General features: G+C 48.9%; 1 protein-coding gene and 1 non-coding gene across 3 annotated transcripts in view; both read left to right on the top strand.

The window, feature by feature from the left end:
* TRIM2 (tripartite motif containing 2) overlaps positions 1 to 24,428 on the top strand; it is a 176,528-nt gene that overhangs the window by 37,763 nt on the left and 114,337 nt on the right. The window lies entirely within an intron of this gene.
* Positions 3,904 to 4,035, top strand: LOC119065929 (small nucleolar RNA SNORA42/SNORA80 family). Its single transcript, XR_005085672.2, has one exon. It is a non-coding gene; the product is annotated as a small nucleolar RNA SNORA42/SNORA80 family (small nucleolar RNA).

Here is a 24,428-nt window from a genome sequence, read left to right on the forward strand (position 1 = left end):
CTCTGTGTCGCCTGAAACCAGACTGCCCCCCCACCACAGGACACTGCTCCCCTGGGAGCCCCCACCCCCTGGCCACTTCTCTTGTCTGGAAAAACCACGGCTTATCTGAAGCTTGTGCCGGCCAGCTAACCCCATCCGTCTTTCCCCACTGCTGTCTGTACCAGCCTCTGCTCATCCATCCCCTGTGTTCATCAATAACTTGCTCTGGTTCACGAATTTCCCCTCAGCCTGCACTTCTGTCACCGTTTACAGCGACTCTGAGACCCCCGTGGAGGACCCTCCAACGCCACAGCTGCTAAGGTCCTGTATTAGTTTCCAAATGGGGCGTTAGGATAACAAAATTATCTTCAGTTCTAGAGGCCAGAAGTCCCACATCCCCTGGGTGCGTCTGCCTGCTCCTTTCTGAGATGAGGATACTTGCTGGATTTAGGGCACGCGCTCGGATAATGCAGGAGCTGTAATTTAATTACACCTGCAAAGACTCTTTTCCACATAGGTCACGTTCGCAGGTTCCAGGGCATGAGCACACCTTTTGGGGGGCCGCCCTCCACCCTCCTCTTGCTTCCCACTCAACCGCACTGGCATCGTGGTCACACCGTGCGCCTCCTTGTCATGGACGCATCTCTGCCTCCTCGGTGTCGGTGCTCTCGAACCTCCTCCTCCCCTGCTCTCTCCTGAACTCCCGCGGTTCCATCCCAAGGGTGCAGATGGACCCCCTGCCCTGCCTTGACCCTGCCCATCCCCCCTTTTCTCAGCACTGCCCTCCTTACCCACTTAGAGTACAAGGCCCGCAACTCTCACCTCTTCCTGGCAGACCTCACTGCCATGCTCCTCTCTTCTCGAAGTCATGCCCTCCTGGCAAAAAACCCCAACCTTGACAGACTCTAACATCGGCCTGCTACCTGCCCGTCCTTGAGTAGCGGACGCTGACAGCAAACGTAATCGCAGGAGTAGGCTGGCTGGTTTCCCTGTAAATTCGGGACCGTGAACCTCCCACAGGCTCCCGTTAGCTGCCCCATCCATTCCCACGGGGAACTTCCTTTCCCCACACGGTGATACACTTCTCCCTCCTCACATCTCCCATATGACCTCCCCTCCCCCAACTCCATTAATGTTAGCTGATGACCTGCCTCACCCTGTGCTGCGAAAACAGATGCCACCAAAGGAGAAGTCAGTTCTCTTCGCACCCCCAAACCTACCAATGCACCCACATCTAAACCTGTTTTGCTTGACTCTAATAACCACCCGTCGTTAGAGTCAAGGTCTTTCCTTGACTCGGTGGGCCTCAGTTTTTCTCCCTTTTCCCTCTGCTTAGCTTCAGAGCAAAGCTTCTCCAAGTCGTCCACACACATTATGGTCTCTGCCTGGCCCCCTACCCTGAACTCTCCAGCCCCCTCCAGTCTAGCTTTGGGCTCCGTGGCTCCCCATGAACTCCTCTCATCAAGGCCATCTGCGACTCCCTGTCGTCAAATTCAAGTTTGTATCATAGGACCGTCCTGTAAGTTTTCTTCAATCACTCTCCTCTCTTGTTTGCCCTGATTCCGTCCTCTCTAAACTTCCCTCCAATCCCACCACACTCTTCTAACCAGTTCCCTGCACTGGCCCACCCTCTCCCTGACCACTATGATATGCCGTTGCATTCTTCTCTCTGTTTTTTTTTTTTTTTTTTAAAGAGAGAAGGTTATGGAGAGTGAGAGGGAGAGAAATATCGATGTGAGAGAGAAACAGGATTAGTTGCCTCTCGTGCACGCCCTAACCAGAGAAAGAATCCACAGCCTCTGCGTGTCCAGAAATCAACTGAGGACCTTCGGCTTTGCTGAGTGACACCTAACCAACCGAGCCATGCTGGCCAGGGCCATTCTCCTCTTTTAGTTTCTTTTTCCTAGATGTTTTCATATGTGGCTTTAAATGCCATCCATTTGCCGATGTCTGTCCAATTTATTCCTTTGTTCAGATATCCTTGACCTCCAGACTGTTGCACCTATCCAAGTGCCAGCTCAGTACCTGCTTCAGGTATTTCAGAGGCATCGCGAACCAAACACTTCTTAAATATTACCCTTGATTCCCACCCGCTTCTACCCAGTCTGTTTTCTCCACCAGGTCCTCAAAAACGGCACGCCCATCTTGCTTGTAACTCAAGCCTTGTGGAAAAGTCCTTGGAGATAAAGTCCTAGCATAGGAAACTCTGAGTAAATTGTTTGTGTCGCTTGTTAAAGGTTCAGAGATCTTTGATGTGTTTTCTTCACGAATAACAAACGAGGCTTTGAAGCTCCTGACTTTATCAGCTCTGGAATGAGTTCTGGGGACTTTTTTTTAACCAGGTAGTTTCCTTTGCTTGGGACTCTTCTCCTCCTGGAGGTGTTGGTTGATTCATTGAGGGCTTTTAGGTACAAACAGTAGACACAAACTGTGGTTGATTCAAGTGGAAAAATGTACTGAAAGGTTACTGGAGAGTTCACGGAGAGCCACCGGGAAGAAGGAAAACTAGGTATGAGGGAAGAAGCCCTCAGACAAGAACTCAGCCCAAATCACGCCCTGGTACTGCTCTGGGGCCATCGCTGTCACTGTCTGAAAGATGAGGTCCTCATCCCTGCCTCTTTGCTTCACTAAGTCAAAGCTCAAAGCCGGGCGCAGATGGATCTTCCTGGCTGAGCCTGAGTTTCCCAGGAGTGGGGAAAGGACATGTGGGCCATTTCAGCAGCCCCCCCACCCAAGACTCCTCCAATGTCATCTCCGGGCAGCCTCCCAGGTGACCAGCACCCAAGGCCTTGGTCCTGAAGGCTTTCCCAGGTCTCGTCACCTTTGAGAAGAGATGACATGTTCATGGCAGCTGTGTCACAGAAGCTGACTGGGACTTTGGAGAGGAAATGTGGCTTGGCAGGGGGGTGCAATGTCAACTGTAAGGTTCAGTTTACACCAGTCTGAAGTTCTGGCCGCCAGTCTGTCCCACCTGCTGGCGTGTTCTGCAGGTGGCATGTCAGTGGTGCTCTTCACATCCGTGCTGCCTCCGCTTTCATGTCTTATAATAAACATGCTGCCCGTGTTTTGTCCCCTTTTAAATCAGAGGGGCGAGGACACTTCGCCAGCATGAATACCGGGTAAGAAGCTAGGACACGGTTGTGATGAAGCAGCAGCAAGTTTCTCAGCTGGATGCTTCCTTTTTTTCTCCCTCTGCCTACCAAGAATCGGGGGAAGGAACTGGACTCCCCTTTCTTTCAAGCGTCACCTTACCATCCTGCCGCTTCCCCTGGCACTTACAGTGGAAACTTGTCGCTTCCACTTCTAGCTCGATATAGAATCTACTTGCATTCTGGCGACCAGCGCAGTATTTTTCTCCTCCACGAGGTTGGGTGCCGTGCTCTGCCCTGGTTTCTGAGGTCTCATGTTCACCACGGTAAGCCAGGCCTCCTTTTTACCCCTGTGGTTTTTTTCTTCAAAGAAGAGCAAACAAAGGCAGGTATCTAGCAAAGGTGCCCCAAATGCCAAAGCCGTTGTCCTCAGAGTGTGCCTGACAGTCGCCCGCATCAGCAGCCTCTTGAAGGGCATGTTAGACATAAAAGTCAAGAACTCCCCACCAGCCCTACCCTCATCAGTGTCTTTGGCAGCAAAGCCAAGGACACCGCATTTTTTTTACATTCCCAGGTGACAGGTGTGCTCTGTAATTTGAAAACCACTGGCCCAGATGGGCTGAAGGAGTCAGGACAGTGACGGGGTGGGAAGTCTCGGTCCTCAGTCCTCTGCGCCTCCCGGTCGGTGAGGGTAAATGCGGGCAAAGGGCAGCCAGCGAGCACCGTCTAACAGCCTCTCCCCTTCACCCCACAAGCATTTGGTGATCATCTGTTACATGCGAAACCGTGCCAGAAAGTGTTCAGAACCTCCTCAATCTAAAAGTTGTGTCAGGACACACGGGTTTGGATTTATGGCAGGCCTGTCCCCCTGGGTGTTTCATAGGGCCCACGCCAGGCAGACTCTGGCCTTGAACTCTCATCTGGCCTCCATCCGTAGGCCACAGGCACCGAAGCAAATTACACAGTGGAAAAAAATAAATAAAAATTGCAGTAGGCCTACTGGTTCTTTTTTCTGTCATCTAAAATAAGGGGGCCAAATGAATGAAGTCGGGAGGTCTTCTAGTTCCGGTTCCTGTAATTTGTTCAGTGGGCGGGTTTAGCCATGACTGCTTCCCAGGCTTCCCACTGCTTCCTTTCTGTAAAATGAAAGGAAAAACGTTCAAACACACACACAAAGGCACAAAGATAATGTAACAGATAACCATGCGCAAACACCAGTATTGAACAAACACACTTCCACATGTTGCAGTAGTTCCTCTGAGCATCTTTTTTAAAACAAGGAATCTTTATAAACAGCGCTGGAGTCCCCACCACCATCCCACTACCTCCTCCCCTTCCTTCCTCCCCGGAGTGACCCTGGTGGGGCTGGGATGTGTCCTTCACCACGGGTTTTGTAATTTAGAAAAAATGCTGTTGTTTAGTGTCTATATTTATGTGCCACACTGCAGGGCGTGTCTGTTCCTTTGTGGGGACAAAACACCTGTGGCATGTTCTTTGTCTCACCAAGTGCATCTCTATTAACACAGGCGCACTGGTCATTTTGTCTGGTGCGTGGTGTCCCAATGGAGGAGTGTCCCAACAGCTGCTTTGGCCCGGGGCCTTTATGGGTTGACACTTTCCACTGCCATTCCTGCTATTCAGGTGACAACAAGTTGCCACCCCCTCCCCCACCATGTCGTGGCGCCATTTACAATTCCACCAAACTTCTTTCCTATTTTGTAATCTAAAATTCCACAGTGTGCTAATTCTATGATAATTAGAAAGAAAATCTTTCTCTATTTCTCTCTGGCTTTTCAAGTTCAATTTTGAAGTGTTGGCCAGAGGACGGGGGAAAAGGAGTTCTTCATCACCTTTGGATTTTCTAAGTTGGCAGTGCTATAAGGGTCAGAACTTGCAGCCCAGCTGGGGCACATCCCCATAGCCCACTCTGCTGGAGGGGACGAGGCCTCCGTCCGAAGCAGCCCAGTGCCTCGCAATGCCCGGAGCTTTGACTGTGTCAGGTTTACAGACGAGGTCATGAAGAAGCACGCCACTTTGACCTGAAAGGTACTGTATTTCCTTATAGCAAATTGTCAAGTCAATGCGGCATTTCTTCATGAAGATGTAAGTGCAGTCTTGAGCCTTAGGCCATGAATTTTTTTTTTTTTTTTTTTGAGGGCTGGGACCAGGCTCCCAGCACACTGTCAGCACTTTTAAAAATGCTCTCGGGGGAAGAAAGGAGCAACAGACAAGCCCAGAGGGCCAAGTCTGGAATCTTCCCCATCCAGATCCTCAGTTTGAACCCTAACTCCCGAGGACCTGACTCCCAGCTGCTATCTGAGGGTGAACGAGAAAAACGTGCATGGCCATTAGCACACGACACGGAGAAGAGCTGTTCATCGCTGGGGCACGGCGTGTGTTTTGATAAGCACAACGTTCAGCACAAACACACAGCCGTCGGTCCAGGCAGGTGCTGGGCTTGCTTGGTGTCCAGCCTTGTCGGGGAACTTGAGTGCCTCTCTTCACTGGGGTGGGGGCTCCCATGGAGTTCCAAAAGCAGAAGCTTCGTCCCCAAACAAACATTACCGAGTGCCTACACAGGAGGTACAATGAGAGCTAGGCCCCAGGGGTACAGGGATGACAGAGACTGTGGGAAGAATAAACTCGGGGTCACAGCACAAAGCAGACTGGGTCACAGGACAGGTGGTGGGCTCTGGTTCCCCTGAGGAGGGCAGGAAACTCATGGCATGGGGTTGGTGAGCACCTTTCCAGAAAAGGTGGCATGTGAACTGAGAGTCGCAAGAAAAGGCTCAGATTTGCTAGGGTTTCAAACTTAAAAGTCTGCCGCTTCCTCCCGACTTCACATGGTCTTACAGTTTTCCGTGAGTGCTTGAGCCAGCGTGTGATGGTTAACTTGGCCGGGCCACGGCACCGACCCTGCCAAGCCGTTTGGTCAAACTCTAGTCCAGGTGTTGCTGGGACAGTACTTTTTTTAAAGATGGGATTAACATTTAAATCGGGAGACTGTGAGGAAAGCAGCTTCTCTTCCACAGTGTGGATGGGCCTCGTCTGAGCAGTTGAAGGCCTGGGGAGAGTCCTCTGACGAGGACGAAGTTCTGCCTCCAGAGGGCAGCAGAGAAAAATCTGCCTGTGTCTCCAGCCCTGACTCCAAACTGCAATGTCAACTTCCATCTGAGCTTCTGGCCTGCCAGACTGCCTTGCAAACTCCAGCCAGTTCCCACAGTAGCATGAGCTGATTTCCTTAATAACTCTCTCTTTATATACGTATACCCTGTCTAATATATCCTGTATAACCCTAAAACAGAGGGCTTTGTATTCAACCCACAGCATTGGTAGGCTTGGGCCCTGGCTGTTTGCCCTCAAACAGACAGCACGGAACACACAGCCCCCGTGGGGAAATACACCCGGACTCTGTCTGTCTTGCTCCCAGCACTGCTGCTCTGTGTCTTGGCTCTCGTTGGCCCGTTAACTCTGCGGCATAAGCAGATCCGAGCATATCCTCCCTTTCCCCGCCCACCGCCCTCATCCCAACTTCAATCCCCATCTGCACTTGGCAGCTGCCATCAGCCCGCCCCCAGGGCAGCCAGAGCAGCCAACGATTTTGCATTGGCACATTGCTGACCCTCAGCCCTTCCAGGGACCCTTGGCAGGTAGATCGGAGGGCATGCCATGGCTTTACCTGCGCAGGTTTGCATTTTGAGTCTCAGGGAAAATGCAAGACACTAGGTGTGTGTTAGCGCCCCTCCCGGTTACCAAGGGCATTGAGCCAACCACTACCGAGCTCTCGTTGAAATCTATTTTGATTAGCTGTGGTTCCTCCATACGCCACTGCTGACTGAAGGGAGTAGGTCGGGTCTCTTGTCTTCGTATCTTTGGTGTTTGGTACAAAGCTTTGAATATAATAGGTGCTTAACAAGTGCTTGTTAAAATATCAACAATGGATGAGGATAAGCACTCAATATGTGTCAGCCCGAAATCTAAGCCTTGTCTCTAATATGCGTATAAACACATCTGTCTATGGAATTCACGCAGCAAAATCCTAAATGGCATGCATATTGCTGTTATCCCCACTTTCCAGATAGGAGAACTGAGGCGTATAAAGTGAGGTAATTTTCTTAAATGCAGTAGAAAAGGCTGAATCGAGGTCCAAACTCGTGTTGCAGAGGCCACCCTCTGCCAGTAGGCTGCTTACATAAGCCCTAGAAAGCCGAGAAGGACTGGGATGACGTCAGAGGTCGTCTCTCTACAGCCACAGCTGCACACAATTTCTGGGGTCAGAACTGGAAGAACTTGACCATCCCGGCCGGTACTATGGAAAGAGCTCTGGGCTGAGAGTTAGGAGACCTAGGTGCTAGCCTGACCTGGGGCGTGCGGGCCGGAGACTCAGTTTCCTTATTTTGCAGAACAAAGGCATTGGACCAGATGACCTCCAAGGTCCCCATGTGGTCTACATGCTGCGTGAGGCTCCATCAGCGCTTTCTGGCTCTTCTGAGAGCCAAGTCCCGAGGGCTGTGGCCTACCACTGGGAGGTGCTTTGCTGGCTTCAGTTCATTCACTGTCCCTCTGGGGTGGTTTACATGCCCTCCGGGAGCTGGAAATCCCTCTGGGAATCCAATGAAAGCTAAGGCTAATCCACTTGGGGGGGGGCGCGGGTGGAGGGAGATTTGTATAAGCACACAGCTGGCACATGACTTCAGGAGTTCCAGACTCTAAAGCTGCCCACCCCTAAGGTCCCAGCATAAAATCACCTGCACTATCCAGACAATGAGCAGGACATGACTGAAGCTGAAAATGGCTGTGATCAAGGATGTGATCAGAGGGAAGGGTGAGGTTGGTCTGCAGGGCGCAGGTAGCAGGGGCTTCACCCTAGTTTCCTAGTGCCCCCAGACAGGAAATCCAGCGGGGCTGGAGGGGGGAGTGCGGCAGGGCATCTCCTGGGCATCTGCCACCCAATCCTTCTCCTGGGGACCCTTCTGGGAGCAGTGCCCTTTTTCAAGGCGTCCTGGGCCCCCTTCCTGGCCAGCCTAGCCCAACAGGGAAATTGCTGAGAGCAGCAACTCACCTGCTTAGCCTCCCTCTCACCTGACACACCTGGCCTTTTCCAAATGCGCCCCCGCTGTGCACTGCAAATGTGGCCACTTTCTTTACACGAGGAAGCTATTGCTTTTTAAGAGGAGACTCACTTAACTCAATACCTTAAGGCCTTTGAGGCCAAGAGATACCCATATAGATAAAACTCCAAGAAGCTCAAGCTTTTAACATAATTGCTTCTAAAAATACTTTTCAGAAAGGCATGCTGAAGGTCAGTGTCATTCTTTCAAGCTGTAGCTGAGTCCTTCTCGAGAACTGTAATGTTTCAATTGTCTCTGGTTCCAGTCCTTTCTCCTGGATTCTGCAATGCATCGCCATAACTTAGGCAAAGGAGGTTATTTTGTCAACCAAGATTTCTTGCCAGTTGCTCCCCCACACAAAGCCCACCGGCTCTTCGGCACCGTGCTCTCCTGGGAAGGACATGAACCCATCTTTCTGGGGCGGCCAAACCTGCCTCTTTATAGATTAAGTTACTGTTGTTTGCTATAGAGAAGAAAATGCCCAGGAGAGCTAAGAAACGAATGTCAATATTAGGAGCTTAAGGACCTGTGAGTACGCAAGGGGCCTGGGTTCCACGGGTGTGTTTGCTCTGAGCTGCTTGCTCTGTGGCTATTCCTGTCTTGGTGTTTGCTGAGGAATATTTGCTGTTTTCTGCAAAACAGACCATGAACGTGGCTCTAAGTTTTTAAAAGCGTAATTATTTGAGGAAAGCCATTCCTGTGGGGAAGATATGTTTTCAGTAGTAAGCTAGAATAAACAGTGAGGGATAAGGACCTAGGGTGCGATTTGGGGACCTATCTTACCCTTTGTCCCACCAATTGAGGATTCGTGTTAAAATGTGTTGGTTTGGGGTCAGCAATGCCTGCGAGCATCTCATCCTGGGCAAACGTAAGTCGGGCAGAATTGGCTGTTGAATAAATAGGTATCACTAAGATGGAAGTACTACATTAAGCAAACAATATGCTTTAAAAACAACGGTGCTTTCCAGTATTTTTTTTACATATATAATGCAATATTCAACCTGTCTGTGACAAGTTGTGGCTGAGTTAGAAGCTGTTTGTGAAGATAATAGGAGGCAGCACTGATTGTAGAGTTTCTCTTGCTTTTAAAATTTTTACCTTTTTGTTCTCAGTTCTCTGGGCGGAATGTGCCTCTTTGCTAACCTTCCACGTTGTCAGGCAGCTCCCTTGAGTAGTCTGGAGAACTAGTGCCCTCTTCTGGACAGTGCACTAATTGCAAATTCAGGAACCCTTGGTCTGGTTACCAAACAGGCCCTGCCGTTGAATTTTCTTGGTAGAGAACACAAAATAAATTATACTATGTTCCATGCATGAAAGGCCTACTTTTATCTTTGAAGATAAAACAGCTTGCTTTGGAATTTTCAGAGTGATTTGGAGAGATGAGGGCAATCTATTATTTTCATATTGTTTCTTAAAGAAATATGGTCTTACTTTATAGCCCCAATTTTTTTAATCTAATGATTTATTTTCTTTCTCTTCAAATTATTTCAAAATATACTATTTAAAACTTTTTTTTACAGAGTGGAAACAGAATGAATAGCAAGGGCATCTAGGATATTTGTTTTCAGACAGCTGGAACTTTAAGCTCATTTTGAAAAAGAAAAGTGATAGTTGTAATTTTTTCTGTGGAGCTTTTTTCCCTAGTGTGCTTATGATGTCTGTAGTAATGTTATTCTGAAATTTTCCCTCCTTTTCCTTCTTAAGAACTTTATATAGAATTTAACTTTCTTTTTCTCTTGCTCATTTTAAAGAAAGTTGGCGTTCCTTAACTTTTAGAAGGTGACAGGGTAGTTCTTCTATCTTCCCTGTTGTTTTCTGGTTGTGCGAGTGTGTGTATGCGCGTGTGTGCGACTTGCTTTCGGAGATCTCCGGCCCTCCTCCCTCCGCCATTCCCATCCGGACCTCCTCCTTCCCGGTCTTCGCTGTACGCGCCCTGCTCCATTCCCACAGAGGGTTTCCCCTCGGTGTGGAGCTGTGTGCGGGAAGGAAGCCCTGGCTGGACCGTTTTGGGGGTTCAAGGGAGTGAAGCTGAGCTCCCCTGGACCCCTTGCATATCTGCCCACTCTTGGACTGGACAGACCCCTCTCAGTTTGGGCAGCTCTTTTCACACTGTTCCGCGTTCTTTCCAGAGAGCGCCTCGCAGCGACCTGGGATTCTGCTGTTTGTCTGTCTGTCTGTCAAATGCCTGTGCCGCCTCCGCACAGACACCGCCCGCTGTGCAGGCCTGCTGCCGTTGGCGATTTGCTCTCACTCCCCCGCTGTCTGGGCCTTGTGGGGATGGCTTAACCTGCCGTTGTGTTAAAAGGTTATCCACAGTGTTTAGTTGTGCTACTTAGTTGCTCTTTCTGTTTTCACCAGGGAATTTGGTGTGATCAAAAAACTATGGGGTCACCACTTCCAACTTTCCAGAGTCCCTCTCAGACCATTTCACTGACAATGAAACTTAATTTGCCTTTCACTTCGCAGTTTGCTTTGAACTTGGTTCGTTCGTATAGTGCAGATTCGGGTTGAGGTTGATAATCACATCGGGCTTATTAGTTACTTCAAATCGAGCATGTTCCCCTTCACTCTGGCAAATTAGAGCTGAGGGCTCTGGGCACTCTGGGTTCTCTCAAATCCCAAGGCCAGTGATTCAGCAAGTGCATCTAGGCTGCTGTTGGAGAGCTGAGCCACACCAGATCAAGTGCAGTTCATCTTTGCCAGTCCCATTGCACGTCTACTCTGCATCCTGCTAATAGGTTCCATCTTACTGAGAACTTAGTAGCAGCATGCTTTTTGAAAATTTCAGGACCTCCACTCCAATCCAAGTGCTCAATGTCTAGAATCCCATGGACTCCGGACTCTGTATAAACTCTAGGTATAACCTCAGTCTGGGCTAACTTGCTCTGATTGCCTGGGACTTGCAATCACTCGCTTAGCAGGCCCTTCCCAAGTGCCCGCTGCATCACCAGACCTGCAGTGCTGGATATTAAGAATGTAAAGACAGGTATGATCTGATCTCCCCGTCCAGGGACAGGGGAGAGTGATACACACGTATTCATTGTGGTACAGGAAAGAATTGCTAGAATAGAAATACAGGTTACAGGCATGATAGGGGGGAGATGCAGAGAAAGAAGCAGCTAACTGTCAGTAGCAATTTCTATGTCGGAAAATAAAATCCCATGTGTTTTATAATTAAACATACAAAGTGGGAATGGAATACACAGTTACAAACATAGTTTGGAATTAATAAAAATGAGTGGTTTTACTCCTGCCAAAATTTATTTTATTTGTGTTACTTTTCAACAGTGATGCTGTTTTATAAAGGTACACACACACACGTACACATATATACACATCCATACACGGGCACATGTGTGACCTCAGCCATCTTCTTTCACAAGACTTGATAAGTGAAGCTCTAGGCCCCAATGACAGACACTATGAGTGGTTGCATCCTCTCTCCCTTCTCACCTGCACTAGTTGGACAACACTTGGGATTTCCAATATGTCTCCATCAGTATGATTTTCAAAAGAGAAAGGAGGTAAGAAAATGACTGGCATAAACCCTAGACAGCATGGTTTTGAAGCAGATGCTAAAGAAGGGAAGTGACAAGCAGGTACCTCCATAATCACAGTGGGACTTTCAGCAAGCATGGCAGGTGGCACCATCGCTGACTGGGAGGCGAGACGTGGTCCAGGTGCAGAGCAGTGGCCCTGGGGACCCACAGGCCCTTCCTAGTAGGGAGGCGGGTGGAGGTAACTGCCCCAGGAGTCCGCCGGGGCCCCTCGGTCGTGCCGGGCTGGAGGTAGTGTGGGGAACTAAGCACCAGTTAAGTTGTGATTTAGAGAAAATGACCCTCTGGCACTCCCCAGGCACACAGAAGAAGAGTTTAAGATATATAGGAAAGAAAAAGACAGTCAGTTAATCTCAGCTTTAATATTGGAAGATTTTGGCCAGGGCACCAGATGACATGTGTGCTTCTGGTCCTCGTAGCAGCCCCGGAAGTTCCCTAGGGCCCGGCTCCTACCTCCCAGCACCTGGTCTCCTCCCAGCTGTCTGGGGGCCTGTGATCTGACATCTGCACTGCGTCGGGAGCTGCAGGATAACGAAGTGGGCAACCCCACTCCCTGCAAGTTGCACTGTATCTCACAACCACACACGAAAGTCTGGACACCCGAGTCTGACCCTGCAAACTCTGCTCCTCCTGGCGAATGTCCCCAGTCCCCTGTCTTCCGGCCCCCAGCCCAATGCCAGGTCCTGGAATTGCAGACAACTCAGGATTTTCAGGCGACTGCTACACAGAGCATGGCATCAACTTAACATCAGGCTTGCCAGGTTACGGATGACGAATTCCTGTGTGTTTGAAAACTGATGTTTCTCTAAATCAAGTTCTGTTTGATAAGTCTTGGGGGAGTTCTATATTATTTTAAAATCTGTTTCAACAGAAGAAATAAGCAAGGGAAGGTTTCGAGGGGGAGGTTGCCTCCCATTGCTGCATTGAGCTTTATAGTTTTGGGGTTTTTGGTTTTATTTCATCGATTCAATGGCAGAGCATAGACAGGTGCATGGCAGGTGTTTAAGTCGGAGTCATTGGGGATGCACATTTCGGGAGTGAGGATGGAAGGATGCCATGTGGGAGGCTGAGGAGGCCGGCCCCGAGCTGACTGCCCCCATGAGGGAGGGAGCTGCTCCCCAGCCCACCGGCTCCGGCTCGGGGATGACCCACAGTCCAGTTCTGGCCAAGAAGCACCAACCACGAACATCATGGGAGCAAGTGTTCTTGGGAGGCAAGGGGGCTGCTGTTGGTTGAAAGGGATAAGGCTGGAACAATCTCATTAGCATCAGCATCTTTATCATCTCCCTGCAAACCGCCTCCTGGGTTTAATTTCATTTCCTGCTATTGTCCTGTGCAGCCCTTATCTGGGTAAGGACGTTCTCCTGCCCTGGCCTGCAGGTTCTGGTTGGTGGCTGGGCCTTATCTAAAATGACAGGCGCTTTCATAACTCAGAGAGCTAAATGCCTCTTTTTTTTTTTTAAACAAAAGCCTTGGTAGCAGAAATACTCCTTCCTTATTTCTGCAGAGCATGATCGATACACACCGCACCCCTTCCAAGTCCTAAAAATCACTGTACTGCGGTGGTTGCTTTGCCAATGAAATGTTAAATGTACCACAAACTGTCTTGGGTGAACGATAAGAAAGTGTGTTATACCGGAAACCTGATAAATCAAAATCTGAACATACAGAATGGAAAGAATTATGGAGCAATATATCTCCAGAACTGAATCTTTCTCTTCTCCCTGAAAGGATTCGCCACAAACGTTTTCCAGCAGGTCCCCTTGTGCATTTCCAATAAGAAAGAGCTTGCAAGGGCCAGGGTACCCAGCCCCCCGAGCTCCGGCCTGGCTTTGCCGTTTACATCCAATGGGATCTGGGATCTGGGTGAGCTAATTGCTTTGCGCCCAACATCCTCATTGGTGCCCCGAGCCCGCTGCTTTGAACTGCTGAGATGGTTGCTCGAGATAAAGTGTGGAAAAAGAATTAGCCCAGGGCTTGGTATAGGAAAGCACTCGGGAAATGTTAGCTGTTATTAGCATATTCAACAACTGGTTCTCTCCTCACTCTTTGGGGATATTATCTATCACACAGAATAACATCTACAGCAGTCTGCCTGTGTTGAGACAGTTGCTGAATTTTCAAACCAGCTAATGCAAATAGAGGCCACAGAAAGGGGATCTTCCAGTGAACAGGATAGTTCCCTCACAGCCAAGAAAGAGCTCCGTGATCTCAGCTGCGTCCAGGAAAGGCAGTGATAATGCATGGCTGTTACTTAGAGGAAGCGCTTGGAGTGACGTCAGCTGTGGTGGGCAGGCTCAATCTGAGAAAAATGTGGAAAACAGCTTAAGAACTAGGACTTCGGCTGTAGGTGGAGATTTGGGTCCCAGCTCTGCCCGTTTTTCTCCTGGGCCTTCTGGGTCTTTTGCTTTAAGGATTTGCCCACAAATCCTACGTTGAATAGCAGGAGAAAAACCTGGTGAAGAGCAGGTTGGTGGGAACTACCAAGTGTCAGGACGTTGAGCGGCAGTCAACTCGGTGTCCGGATGTTAGAAAAAAACCGGTTGTGAAAATTTTCTAAAAGTTCTATGAAAAAGCAGGTAAAATAGAACTTAAAGAAGATGTCTAAATGACACTCTAGTTTTAATCTGATGATCTTTTCAAATAAATGCCACTTTTTTTCTGCAAATAACAGAGAGCTGAAACCAAGATTTCTTATAAGATCAAGGGAGTTTATTGATTCAATGGTAACTAAAAATCTTGAGGCACTGATTTCAGGTGAGGTTTGATCTAGCAGCTCAAAAGATGCTGACTAGGGCCAGTCTTCCCTCCTCTCCATAGTGCCTTGCATGGCAATGACTTTACCCTCAGCCTCCCAAAGGTGGCCCCAAAGGCAGGTCTGAGATCCCCACTAATGGAAAAATGGTTGCAGGAGCTCTGAAATTGACATTCTCATCTCACACCTTCCAGGGTGAAAGGAATGGTCTCTTCTCCCAGAACTGCTACAAGAGAAAGAAGGCTCATTTTCCCCAAGCCCCAGCAAATATCTTCTCTTGGCTCGTAGGCTCTGATTGGGTTAGAGCCAATCTGCAAGCCAATCAGGGTGACGGAGACACATGTGGCCGTGCCGGCTGGTTTAAGCCCACCAAAGCCCACTCTTGGAATTGGGGGCAGGTTTCATCCCATCCAAGACAAATTTCTCCTGGAAATTTGAGGTCCTGTTGCTGGGGGGGGGGAGTAGACAGATGCTGGGCAGCAAATAACCAACGTGTACTGCATCACATTTTTAAGAGGGAGCACTAAATTCACATAATTTGTGATTACAGATTTGGATACTGGGAATGAAGGCAAGAGAAATGCATATCTGCCACATGATTTTTCCTGTTGAAAAGTCACAACGATCAGAAAGGTTTTAGCACTGGGTACTTTTGCACCTTAGTTCTGACCTGGAAGGGGTGTGTCGAGGTCGGTGTGACATTGACAGGTAGGTTAGCAACTGAAGGCCAAGGTCGAAAGAACAGAGGGCTTAATTAGTTCCTTAAACAGAGAAAGGTCTGGTGCCTTCCTGGCCCTCGTGTCTTCTGAAGAAGGTGCTGTCACTCCAGCCCAAAGGGCTCTGCATTCTTTGGCTTCTGTTAATGTCTCACCTGATCCCAAATGACAGTGTCCTCCGACTAATACAAATACAAGTATATATTTCATGTGTGCCTTACGAGGAAAACCTTGAACTCAAGCCTTGAAGTGAGATAAGGTGCCTCATCTGCAGGGACAAAAGGACACTAGAAATGAGGGAAACCGGCGGGGCCAGCCAGAGCAGCCCGAGGACTCTGCCTTCGGCTGCCGCACCCCTCCCCTGTTAGTCCCATGGGGACACTTGCAGTGGGCCCTGGGCTTCCAGCCCAGGCAAGGGCAGTCCGGATAAGTGGTCGCTCTGATGCAATGGGGCTAAATGAAAGGTTCCTCACTCCAACTTTCAACTGCAGTCTAGGAGAGGATTTAGTGATGGAATTGAAGGCGACCAGAGATCAGCTGGAGCGAAGACGTGCCCTTAGATTTTTCAGTGTTCCAGTTGCTCTGCGGGAGGGCCTGGTCCATTTCTTCAGCAGATACTTACCCGAGGCCCACATGGGACAGGCATTGGGTACTGTGGTGGGCACAGACACCGCCCCACCCCATCCACATGGAGCTTATGGTCGAGCACAGAGAAGACAGACAATAACCAGGTGACTATGCAATTCTGCTCAGGTCAGGGCTACAAATTAAAAACACTTGTAGACCCTGTTCAGAAAGTCTTAGATAATCTAGATTTTGTAAATTAACTATGTAGAGAAGCTTGCAATATAGAACACCTTAAAATTCTGGGTGAATTATAAAGATCATAATCTTTTTTGTCAGTTCTGTGAAGGTACAATTTATGTGTGGTGAAATCCATTGATTTTAATTGTGCCAGTCAGTGAATGTTGACAAACGCCTAGAAGTCACGTGACCACGACCACAGCCATGATGCAGCCCATTTCCGTCGTCCCACCAGGCCACCTGGTGCCTTTTTACAGGCCATCCCTGCCCTTCGCTCATTACCATCCCTGGCAACCACCAATCCACTTCCTGTTAAGATAGTTTTGCATATTCTAGAATTTCATGTAGGTTCAATCCTACAGCATGCAGTCCTTCGTGTTTGATGGAGAAGGTCATCGAGAGGAAGTGACCACTAGGTGACCCAGGAGCTGGACCCAGGCTGTAGGAGGCTCCTCACCCCGACCCTGTCCTTGGAATGCACCCCTGTTTCCCTCCCCAGCTGGAAGCTGAGGCAAGGACGCAGCCTGGAGACAGTCGTGTGTTGTTGAGGCCATCTGGGTGGTACACGTGACTGAAGCCTGTTAAGGCCTGTATATAAACATTGAAGATTCTGGTGGACAGGTGCAGAGATTTTATCTTGTGGCTGTCCCAAGACAAGCCTCCTAAATAAGTTCTCTTGCACGTGAAGCCCGCCACCTCTCCTTGCCCTCCGTGTCTGGGCTCCAGTTTCAGATTTCGCCTGGAGTTCTCTGGGGGTTTCAAACCAAAGTGTTTGAATTCTTTCACTCAGCACCATGCTTTTAAGATTTCTGCGTGTTTGTGAGCATGTCAGGCATCCGTTCCTTTGTGTTGACCAGAACTACTCCCCCAAACTCAAGCACCCTCGCTATTTTACTAATTCACTGGTCTATGAGCACTGGAGTTCTTTCTGCTGTCTAGCTATTACAGATGAAGTATAAACTAGTCACCTGTCAGTCTGCACAGACATGTATTTTCATTTCTCTGGGACAAGGGGTGGATGGGCCGAGCCGTACGGTGTGGTAAGCAGAGTTCTAAGAATGACCCCCAGTGATTCTCACCCTGGTGCACTCCCTTCCCTGGGAGTGCGTGAAGCCAGGGCACCCCCTGCTTGTTACCATAGTGGCAAAGGGAAGTGATCTGCGTGGGCCTAAGCAAACCATGTGAACCCTTACAAGGCAGTAGGAGAAAAAGAAATTCAAGGAGATGTGAAGCATTGGAGGACTCAGTGTGTCTTTACCTCTTGAAGAAGGGGGGGCGGGCCCTCAGGAGGAATGTGGCCGGCCTTTAGGAGCTGAGAGGTGCCCCCTGCTAATAACCAGCAAGGAAGGCCTCCACCCAGAGATTAACTATCATCATATTATCATGTATACAGTAAACTCTTAATTCAAAAAGGCTGCTGATTTTTAACTTTCAACAAGTCAAGTATGAAATATACAATTCATAGTAAGAGAAACCAATATGGAAACCAATGTGTGCGTGTGTGCATGTGGTCCTGCGTGCCTTGCACGAAGCTCGTTAACTTGTTTCATTTTACGTTTTAGTACCTACTTGTGGTTTGATGAATTTAAGATGTCCACACCCAAAGTAAGAAGATAACATACGAACATTTAAATTTTTAACGTATGTGGACAGTCTCACCCACTCTTCCTTGTTCCCCACCCACATCTTCCCCTGAAATGATGGGTTAAATGTGGCAGCCACGTCGGCATCATAGCCCAACGGCCAAGGCTGCGTTCAGGACAGTAACATGCACGAGATCATCCGCAAACACCGTTCCCCAGGCCTCCCCTTCGCTTCCCACGTCTTCACGGGCCTATCCTCACTTCTACCAGGAGCTAGCAAGTCCCCAGTCTGTGCGAAGTGACGTTTAGATAGTAACCTAAACAGAGCGGGAGAAAGCGCATATGCTGAAGGCAACGATGGAGTTCACTCTAAAACCGTATGGAGATTCTCTTGGGTGGAGGGAGGTGGGAGCGACGCGGTCCAGTGGGTCCACTTAGCCTCACCCACTGACCGCCTTGCGTGGCTCCGCCTCCGTTCCCAAATATCACTGCCCTGCTCTTCCTCTCTTACCACACGCATGAATGAATCTCTTTGAATCTGTGATTTTCAACAAGAATCCACTTGACATCCTTTGCTGGACCGCCTAAGGCTAGGTCGCAGTCGTCAGGGTAACAACGTTTGGGAAGCGAGCGCTACTCACCGGAGTTTCCACGGAAACCACTCCCTGCAGAGGCAGGTGCCGTGGCCCCTGGGGTGGGGAGGGGCCCCGGGGAGGCCGTGGGGCGTGGCCGCCAGGCTGCCGTGGGCCCGGCCTGGGTTGCAAGTACAGTATTTTTTTTATAAAGCACTTTCACTTGCAAACTAGAGCCACTCATTCCTTCCGGCCTGATAAAATCCAGTCGCTGTCCTGACTTTGGAGAAGGTCCAGGCGGATCTGCCAAGGAGCACCCCCGCCGCGAGGCGCCCCCCGCGGCGCCCCCCGCCCCCCACCCGCTGCCAGACACCAGGGTTCTGTTGGCCAGAGCTCCCTGGAGAGGCCGGAGCCTCGGTGGGCGCCACTCAAACGTGAGGGAAGCACAGTGCCGAGGGCTCCTGCGCTTTGCACGCTGCCAGGATATCCCACCACTGCCCAGCAGTGGAGCAGAAATAGCACCGAGGCCAGCGGCGTTCCTTTAAATCGACCCCCTTTCCATCTGAGACGCAGGTGGGTCAGGTTAACTGGAAACACACCCGCCTCTTGTTTTGTTTCATAAATACCGTTGGGAAGAGTATCAGATGTATGCTCTGAGCGAATAGGAAACAACCAAGGTTTCTGGAAAATTCCTAGGTCAATGCTGGCATTTAAACCCTGCCTGCTCGGTCCCTTCAAAGTCACTGCAGCTGCGGCATCCCCGGGGCTGAGGTCGGGGGATTGCGCCGGGACGTGGGGACCTTCGTCCCGGGCCCTGTCATCTTTGTGTCTCTTTGCGGGGAGGAGGGGCTGTCTGGCACAGTTATTAGACCTGGCAGCTGCGTTGGCGGCCCCGGGCAGCATTCTGAGTGAGCTTGCAGAAAATGAGGGGCTTTCAGCTGACCGCCAGCTGGTCATTCCAGCCGCCTGAAAGGCGGCTCTAGAGCGCTTTTCCTTCTGGTTCATTAGCAGTGGCGGCGCGGGGAGTGCGCGCACCTCCAGGAAACAATCGGAAACGTGAGTATCTGGCTCGGCGCTGCCGGCAGCCCGGTGGCCGGGACGCAAAGGAGGCGACAACCCGGGCTGCTGCAGGAGCGGGTGTGAGCGCCGGTCTCTGGCGCACCGCTCAGATATGGGCCTGTGCTTCGGGGACAGATGCACAAAGAACCTCGGGCCTAGGCAGCAGGGGTAGCCCTGCCCCACCCCAACCCCCGGGTCCGTTTTTGAGAAAGGGGAGAAGCTGCATTTTTATGGTTGAGTCGAAACCTTGAGATTAGGTCCGCGTTGCCCCGCCCCGGGGAGACCTTTGTGTGCTGAGGCCGGTCCTGCAGGGACCGGGGCGTGGCTGCGCGAGGGCCACAAGCCGTCCGAGTTCCTTCGGGATTTCAGAGCCTGGAGCTCGCTCCTTCTTTCCCTCCGCACCCAACTGCCCTCGCAGGGCAGACATTTTTATGGAAACCCGGCACACAGTGAAAAGACCTCAAGTTCTCCCCAAAGCATGAGTGCGAAGGGGTGTGGTTCTTTTCTACCCATTGCTAGAGATCTTGAAGTTCAGTTTTGTTTTCATACGCGCATTGTATTTGTGAAAATTTTTTCAGCTTTACCGAGCTCGCACCATGCAAGGGTCTCTCCGCGGTTGATGTGTTTGTCAGTTTGTCAGCACACCTTGGCTTTTCCCTAGGGCTTCCAAAGAGGGTTTAGCAGCGTCAGTCATGTTCAGTGTTTCGCATGCATTTCCATCTCCAGGTTCAGGTCTCAGTGTATGACACCGAGGCGCGGTCTCTGCTTTTGCCAGATCTACAGCACGGCTCCCGCTGATTCTGGGGCTCAGTTTCTTGATTGAGTAGCGCCCAGCGTCACGGGCTGATGGCCACAGAGGCTTCACCTTCCCCAAGGGGCGGGCCAGAACCCTGACGCAGGCGATGCTGGGTGTGTTGCCAGTCAACTGTGGGCCAGCTGTTTAAGCTTTCCGGGACTCCGTTTTGTGATCTGTGAAATGGGTATAATGAAGTGATGCTATCTTATAGAGAGAGGCTAAGATTTGTGCTGGTTTTCTAATGCCACCTTTCACCAAGCACCATTTCTCTTGTAGCCTGACAGGTGAGGATTGGCCTAATGAGTGCAAGTAGGAAAGAAATGAAAAAACCTGCAAAAATGTGAAAATTTTAAATAACAACCCTCAAAAAAAAAACAAAAACCTTTACTAAATTAACTTAGCAATCGCCCCCAAACAGGCTAACCTATTGGTCTTGAGTTAACTTATAAGGTAAAGAACTAAAGTTATGATGATGTGCATATAACCCCATTCACTTTACAAACCATCTAACTGGAAAGTGAGACCTCATATTTGGTGCCTTAATTTTGCCCCAAATCTGAGTTTTCCATCCTGGAATGTGACTTCCCAGGTTTTTACAAACAAGTTCCTCATTAATTAAAACAAGGTGATGATTAGGTTTAAAAAAAGGGAAAAAGGCATTGTGAAAAGAAATTAATGTGATTCTGAGATATTAAGTATAACATTAAAGAACAAGAAATAAGTATCTCTACTGAATTCTACTCTAGTAAACTAGTGTTAGAGTATCGTTTCTAATTTTGTCCATGGTACTTTTAAAAGAATGTGGAGAAACTGGGGGCGGGGTTCAGAATGGAGGGACCAAAATAACTTAATGAAACAGAAAGAATGTTTCTGTTTCATTAAGAAAGAAAGAGAGAGAGAGATAAAGAAAGAGAAAGAAAAAGAGAAAGAGAAAGAAAAAGAAAGAGAAAAAAGAGAAAGAGAAAGAGAAAGAGAGAGAGAGAGAGAGAGAGAGAGAGAGAGAGAGAAAGAAAGAAAGAAAGAAAGAAAGAAAGAAAGAAAGAAAGAAAGAAAAGAAAAGAAAAGAAAACTCCTGAGGCTGTCTGTGTGAGGTGCTGAGGAGAAGGAATAGGAGAAAACCAGGTTCTGACAGGAAGTAACAAAAAACTCCAAAAATGGTTAAGGAGTGACATGAACCACGAGGAGCTTTAGGAAGAGAATAATTTATCATCCACCCTTCAAGGTCTAGCCTTAGCCATTCTTAAACCTAATGTGTCCGAGCACAGGTAAGGATATTTTGTTGCAGCTCCCAGTGAAGCATTTCATAGAGAAACACTGGTCATGCCCGAGAGGCCAAGTCCATGGCTGCAGAAGCCAGCAGGGTGCACGCGAGCCCCAGGAGGGCAGCTGTGACTCACACCTGGATGTCAGCCTGCTTTGCTTGGTTTTCTGCTTTGTCAAAGGATCCTGGAAATCTAGTTTTTTAAAAATTTCTTAATATGAAATCTCCAGATCTTTTAAGTTTGGCAACTAATTAGGAGTAAAACATTAAAAAATATCTTGTGTTTGCCAAACAAAACACACCTGCAGAGCGGCCCCCAGGCCCCTCGGCACCCACAGAACTGCCCCCTCTCTATGGGGGAGGTGCAGGCCTGGGCTAACTGTTCTCCCCACTCCCGTGCCTCTTCTTGCTTGAGTTTTGTGCTTTGTTTCGCTTTGTTTTTAACTTAAAGAAATACTTATTTGCCTCATTCTTTCTGAAGGCCCTCTCCCTATGTGGACCATTTAGAGCTCTCTCTGCTAGTGTGGTGAAGATTGGGTGGATGGGGATCGGGAGGCTCAGTCCCTTCTCTGGGACTCCTCAGATCTGTCCCAAAACTGCTTTCTGGTGTCTCTTGGATCAGGGAAGAGGGGGACCCTGGATCGTACCTGCATGAAAGCACTGGAGTTGAAGTGTGATTTCAAAAGTTCCCACATCTCTTAAATCTCCCTCTAGTCTTCCCTAAGCTACAGGAGCAATGGAAGATAGTAAGTCTCCATGAGCAAAGGGGAGGCATTCACCACCACTTTCCACAGTTAAGAGCTTCTTTGCCAGAGGCAGAAAAAATTCAAGAGACCTAAAAATGTGATGGCTGGGTTTTCCCTGCTTCGCCCCTCTGGGTTTGGGCTGCTGCTGTTCTGTTTGGATGCTGGGCACAAGTCACAGGAAGGCAAAGCACCCACCTCTCTCTGGCTGCTCCCCCCACTGCGGAGCTAAGACCAGGGTGGTGGCTTCCTCTTCCCAGGCACCACAGGGACACGGAGACCCGTGCGTGTGAGGTGGCAGGGACACACACAGAGGAGGCGAGCGCTTGCCTCAGAGCAGTGAGCAGAAGCCAGGCTGGTTCAATGCAGCTTGTTGAGCAAGGTGGCGTGTCCTCAATGGTTCAATTCCCAGTCACTGGTTCAATTCCCAGTCAGGGCACATGCCTGAGTTGCAGGACAGGTCTCCAGTAGAGGACACACGAGAGGCAACCACACACTGATGTTTTTCTCCTTCTCTCCCTCCTTTCTCCTCTTTAAAAATAAATAAAATCTTTAAAAAAATAACTTAGGAAAGCACAATTATCCAGTACTATGAAGCATAATTTTTTAAAACCCAGCAATTCTATTGGAAATTTTATTTAATTTTAAAGTAGATTGTTCTCATTAACGAACCAAAAAGGAAGTTATCCTTTTTTTCATATATATATTTTATTTTATTGATTATGCCATTACATTTGTTCTATTCCCCCCTTCTTTTCCCTCCACCCTGCATACCCCTCCCCTTCAGTTCATGAACACATGTCTCAGGTTCTTTAGATTCTATATTTCCCCTACTATTCTTGCCCTCTCCCTATCTATTTTCTATCTATGGTCTATGCTACTTATTTTCTGTAACTTCTCCCCCCTTCTCTTTCTCCCACTTCCCTGTTGCTAACCCTCCATGAGATCTTCATTTCTATGGTTCCACTCCTGATCTAGCTATCCTCTTAGTTTGCTTTTGTTTTAGGTGTGGTTGTTGATAACTGTGAGTTTGCTGTCCTTTCACTGTTCATCTTTTTTTTTATCTTCTTTTTCTTAGGTAAGTACCTTTAACATTTCATATAATAAGGACTTGATGATGATGAACTGTTTGAACTTGATCTTATCTGAGAAGCACTTTATCTGTCCTTCCATTCTAAGTGAAAGCTTTGCTGGATAGAGCAATCTTGGTTGTAGGTCTTTGGTTTTCATGACTTGGAATACTTCTTTCCAGCCCCTGCTTGCCTGTAAGGTCTCTTTTGAGAAATCAGCTGACAGTCTGATGGGAACTCCTTTGTAGGTGACTGTCCCCTTAACTCTTGCTGCTTCTAGGATTCTCTCCTTCATTTTAATCTTGGCTAATATAATGATGATGTGCCTTAGTGTGTTCCTTCTTGGGTTCAACTTCTTTGAGACTCTCTGAGCTTCCTGGATTTCCTGGAAGTCTATTTCCTTTGCCAGAATGGGGAAGTTCTCTTTTATTATTTGTTCAAATAAAGTTTCCACTCATGACTGTTCCTCTTCCCCTTCTGGTACTCCTATGATTCGGATGTTGTATCATTTAAAGATGTCCTGGAGGTTCCTAAGCCTCTCCTGATTTTTTTGAATTCTTGTTTCTTCATATTTTTCTGTTTGGTCATTTTTTCCTTCCTTCTGGTCTGCTCCCTTGATTTGAGTCCCAGTTTCCGTTCCATTACAATTGGTTTCCTGTGCATTACCATTCATTTCAATTAGTTTAGCCTTCATATGTTCCTCTAATTTATGACTAATATCAACCAGTTCTGTGAGCATCCTGATCACCAGTGTTTTGAACTGTGCATCTGAAAGTTTTGCTATTTCTTCGTCACTTAGATTTATTGGCTTTGGGGCTCTGAGATCTTCTTGAGCCATGTTTTGATCTGTTTGTGCCTGTTACGTATGAGGAGAGGCGCCTTAGGTGTTCACCAGGGTGAACCCATGTCACTGGTTTGTGACACTGTATGTGGGTGTGGGGTCCTCTCCGCTGGCTCAGTCCACTTCACCGCTGGCCCCACCTATTTATCTGAGTGCAAATGTGCGAGCCCGCCGCCCTGCGCCGGGGCCTGTGGTCTGTCTCAATACTGTCCCTTCACTGGTTTATCTGCGTGCAAATGTGCGACCACAGACAGCCAGCTGCGCTGCGCCTCTTCCCTGGGTCCGCCCTTAGCTACCCTGAACCTGGGATCCGCACCCTGGGCTGCCTGAGTGCCTCTGGGATCGGGGATCTTTTTTGCCTGACCCGGCTCCGCTGCTGGCTTCGCCCCTCTCACCAGTTTAGCTGAGCGGTTCGTTATTTTTGGACTCCGTATTGTTCGATTTTCTGTGGTTTGGTTGCGTTTATTGTTGTTAAAACTCTATTATTTTTAG

This window comes from Artibeus jamaicensis, unplaced genomic scaffold, assembly GCF_021234435.1.
Source record: "Artibeus jamaicensis isolate MK-2021 breed Jamaican fruit bat unplaced genomic scaffold, CSHL_Jam_final scaffold_537, whole genome shotgun sequence".
NCBI lineage: Eukaryota > Metazoa > Chordata > Mammalia > Chiroptera > Phyllostomidae > Artibeus > Artibeus jamaicensis.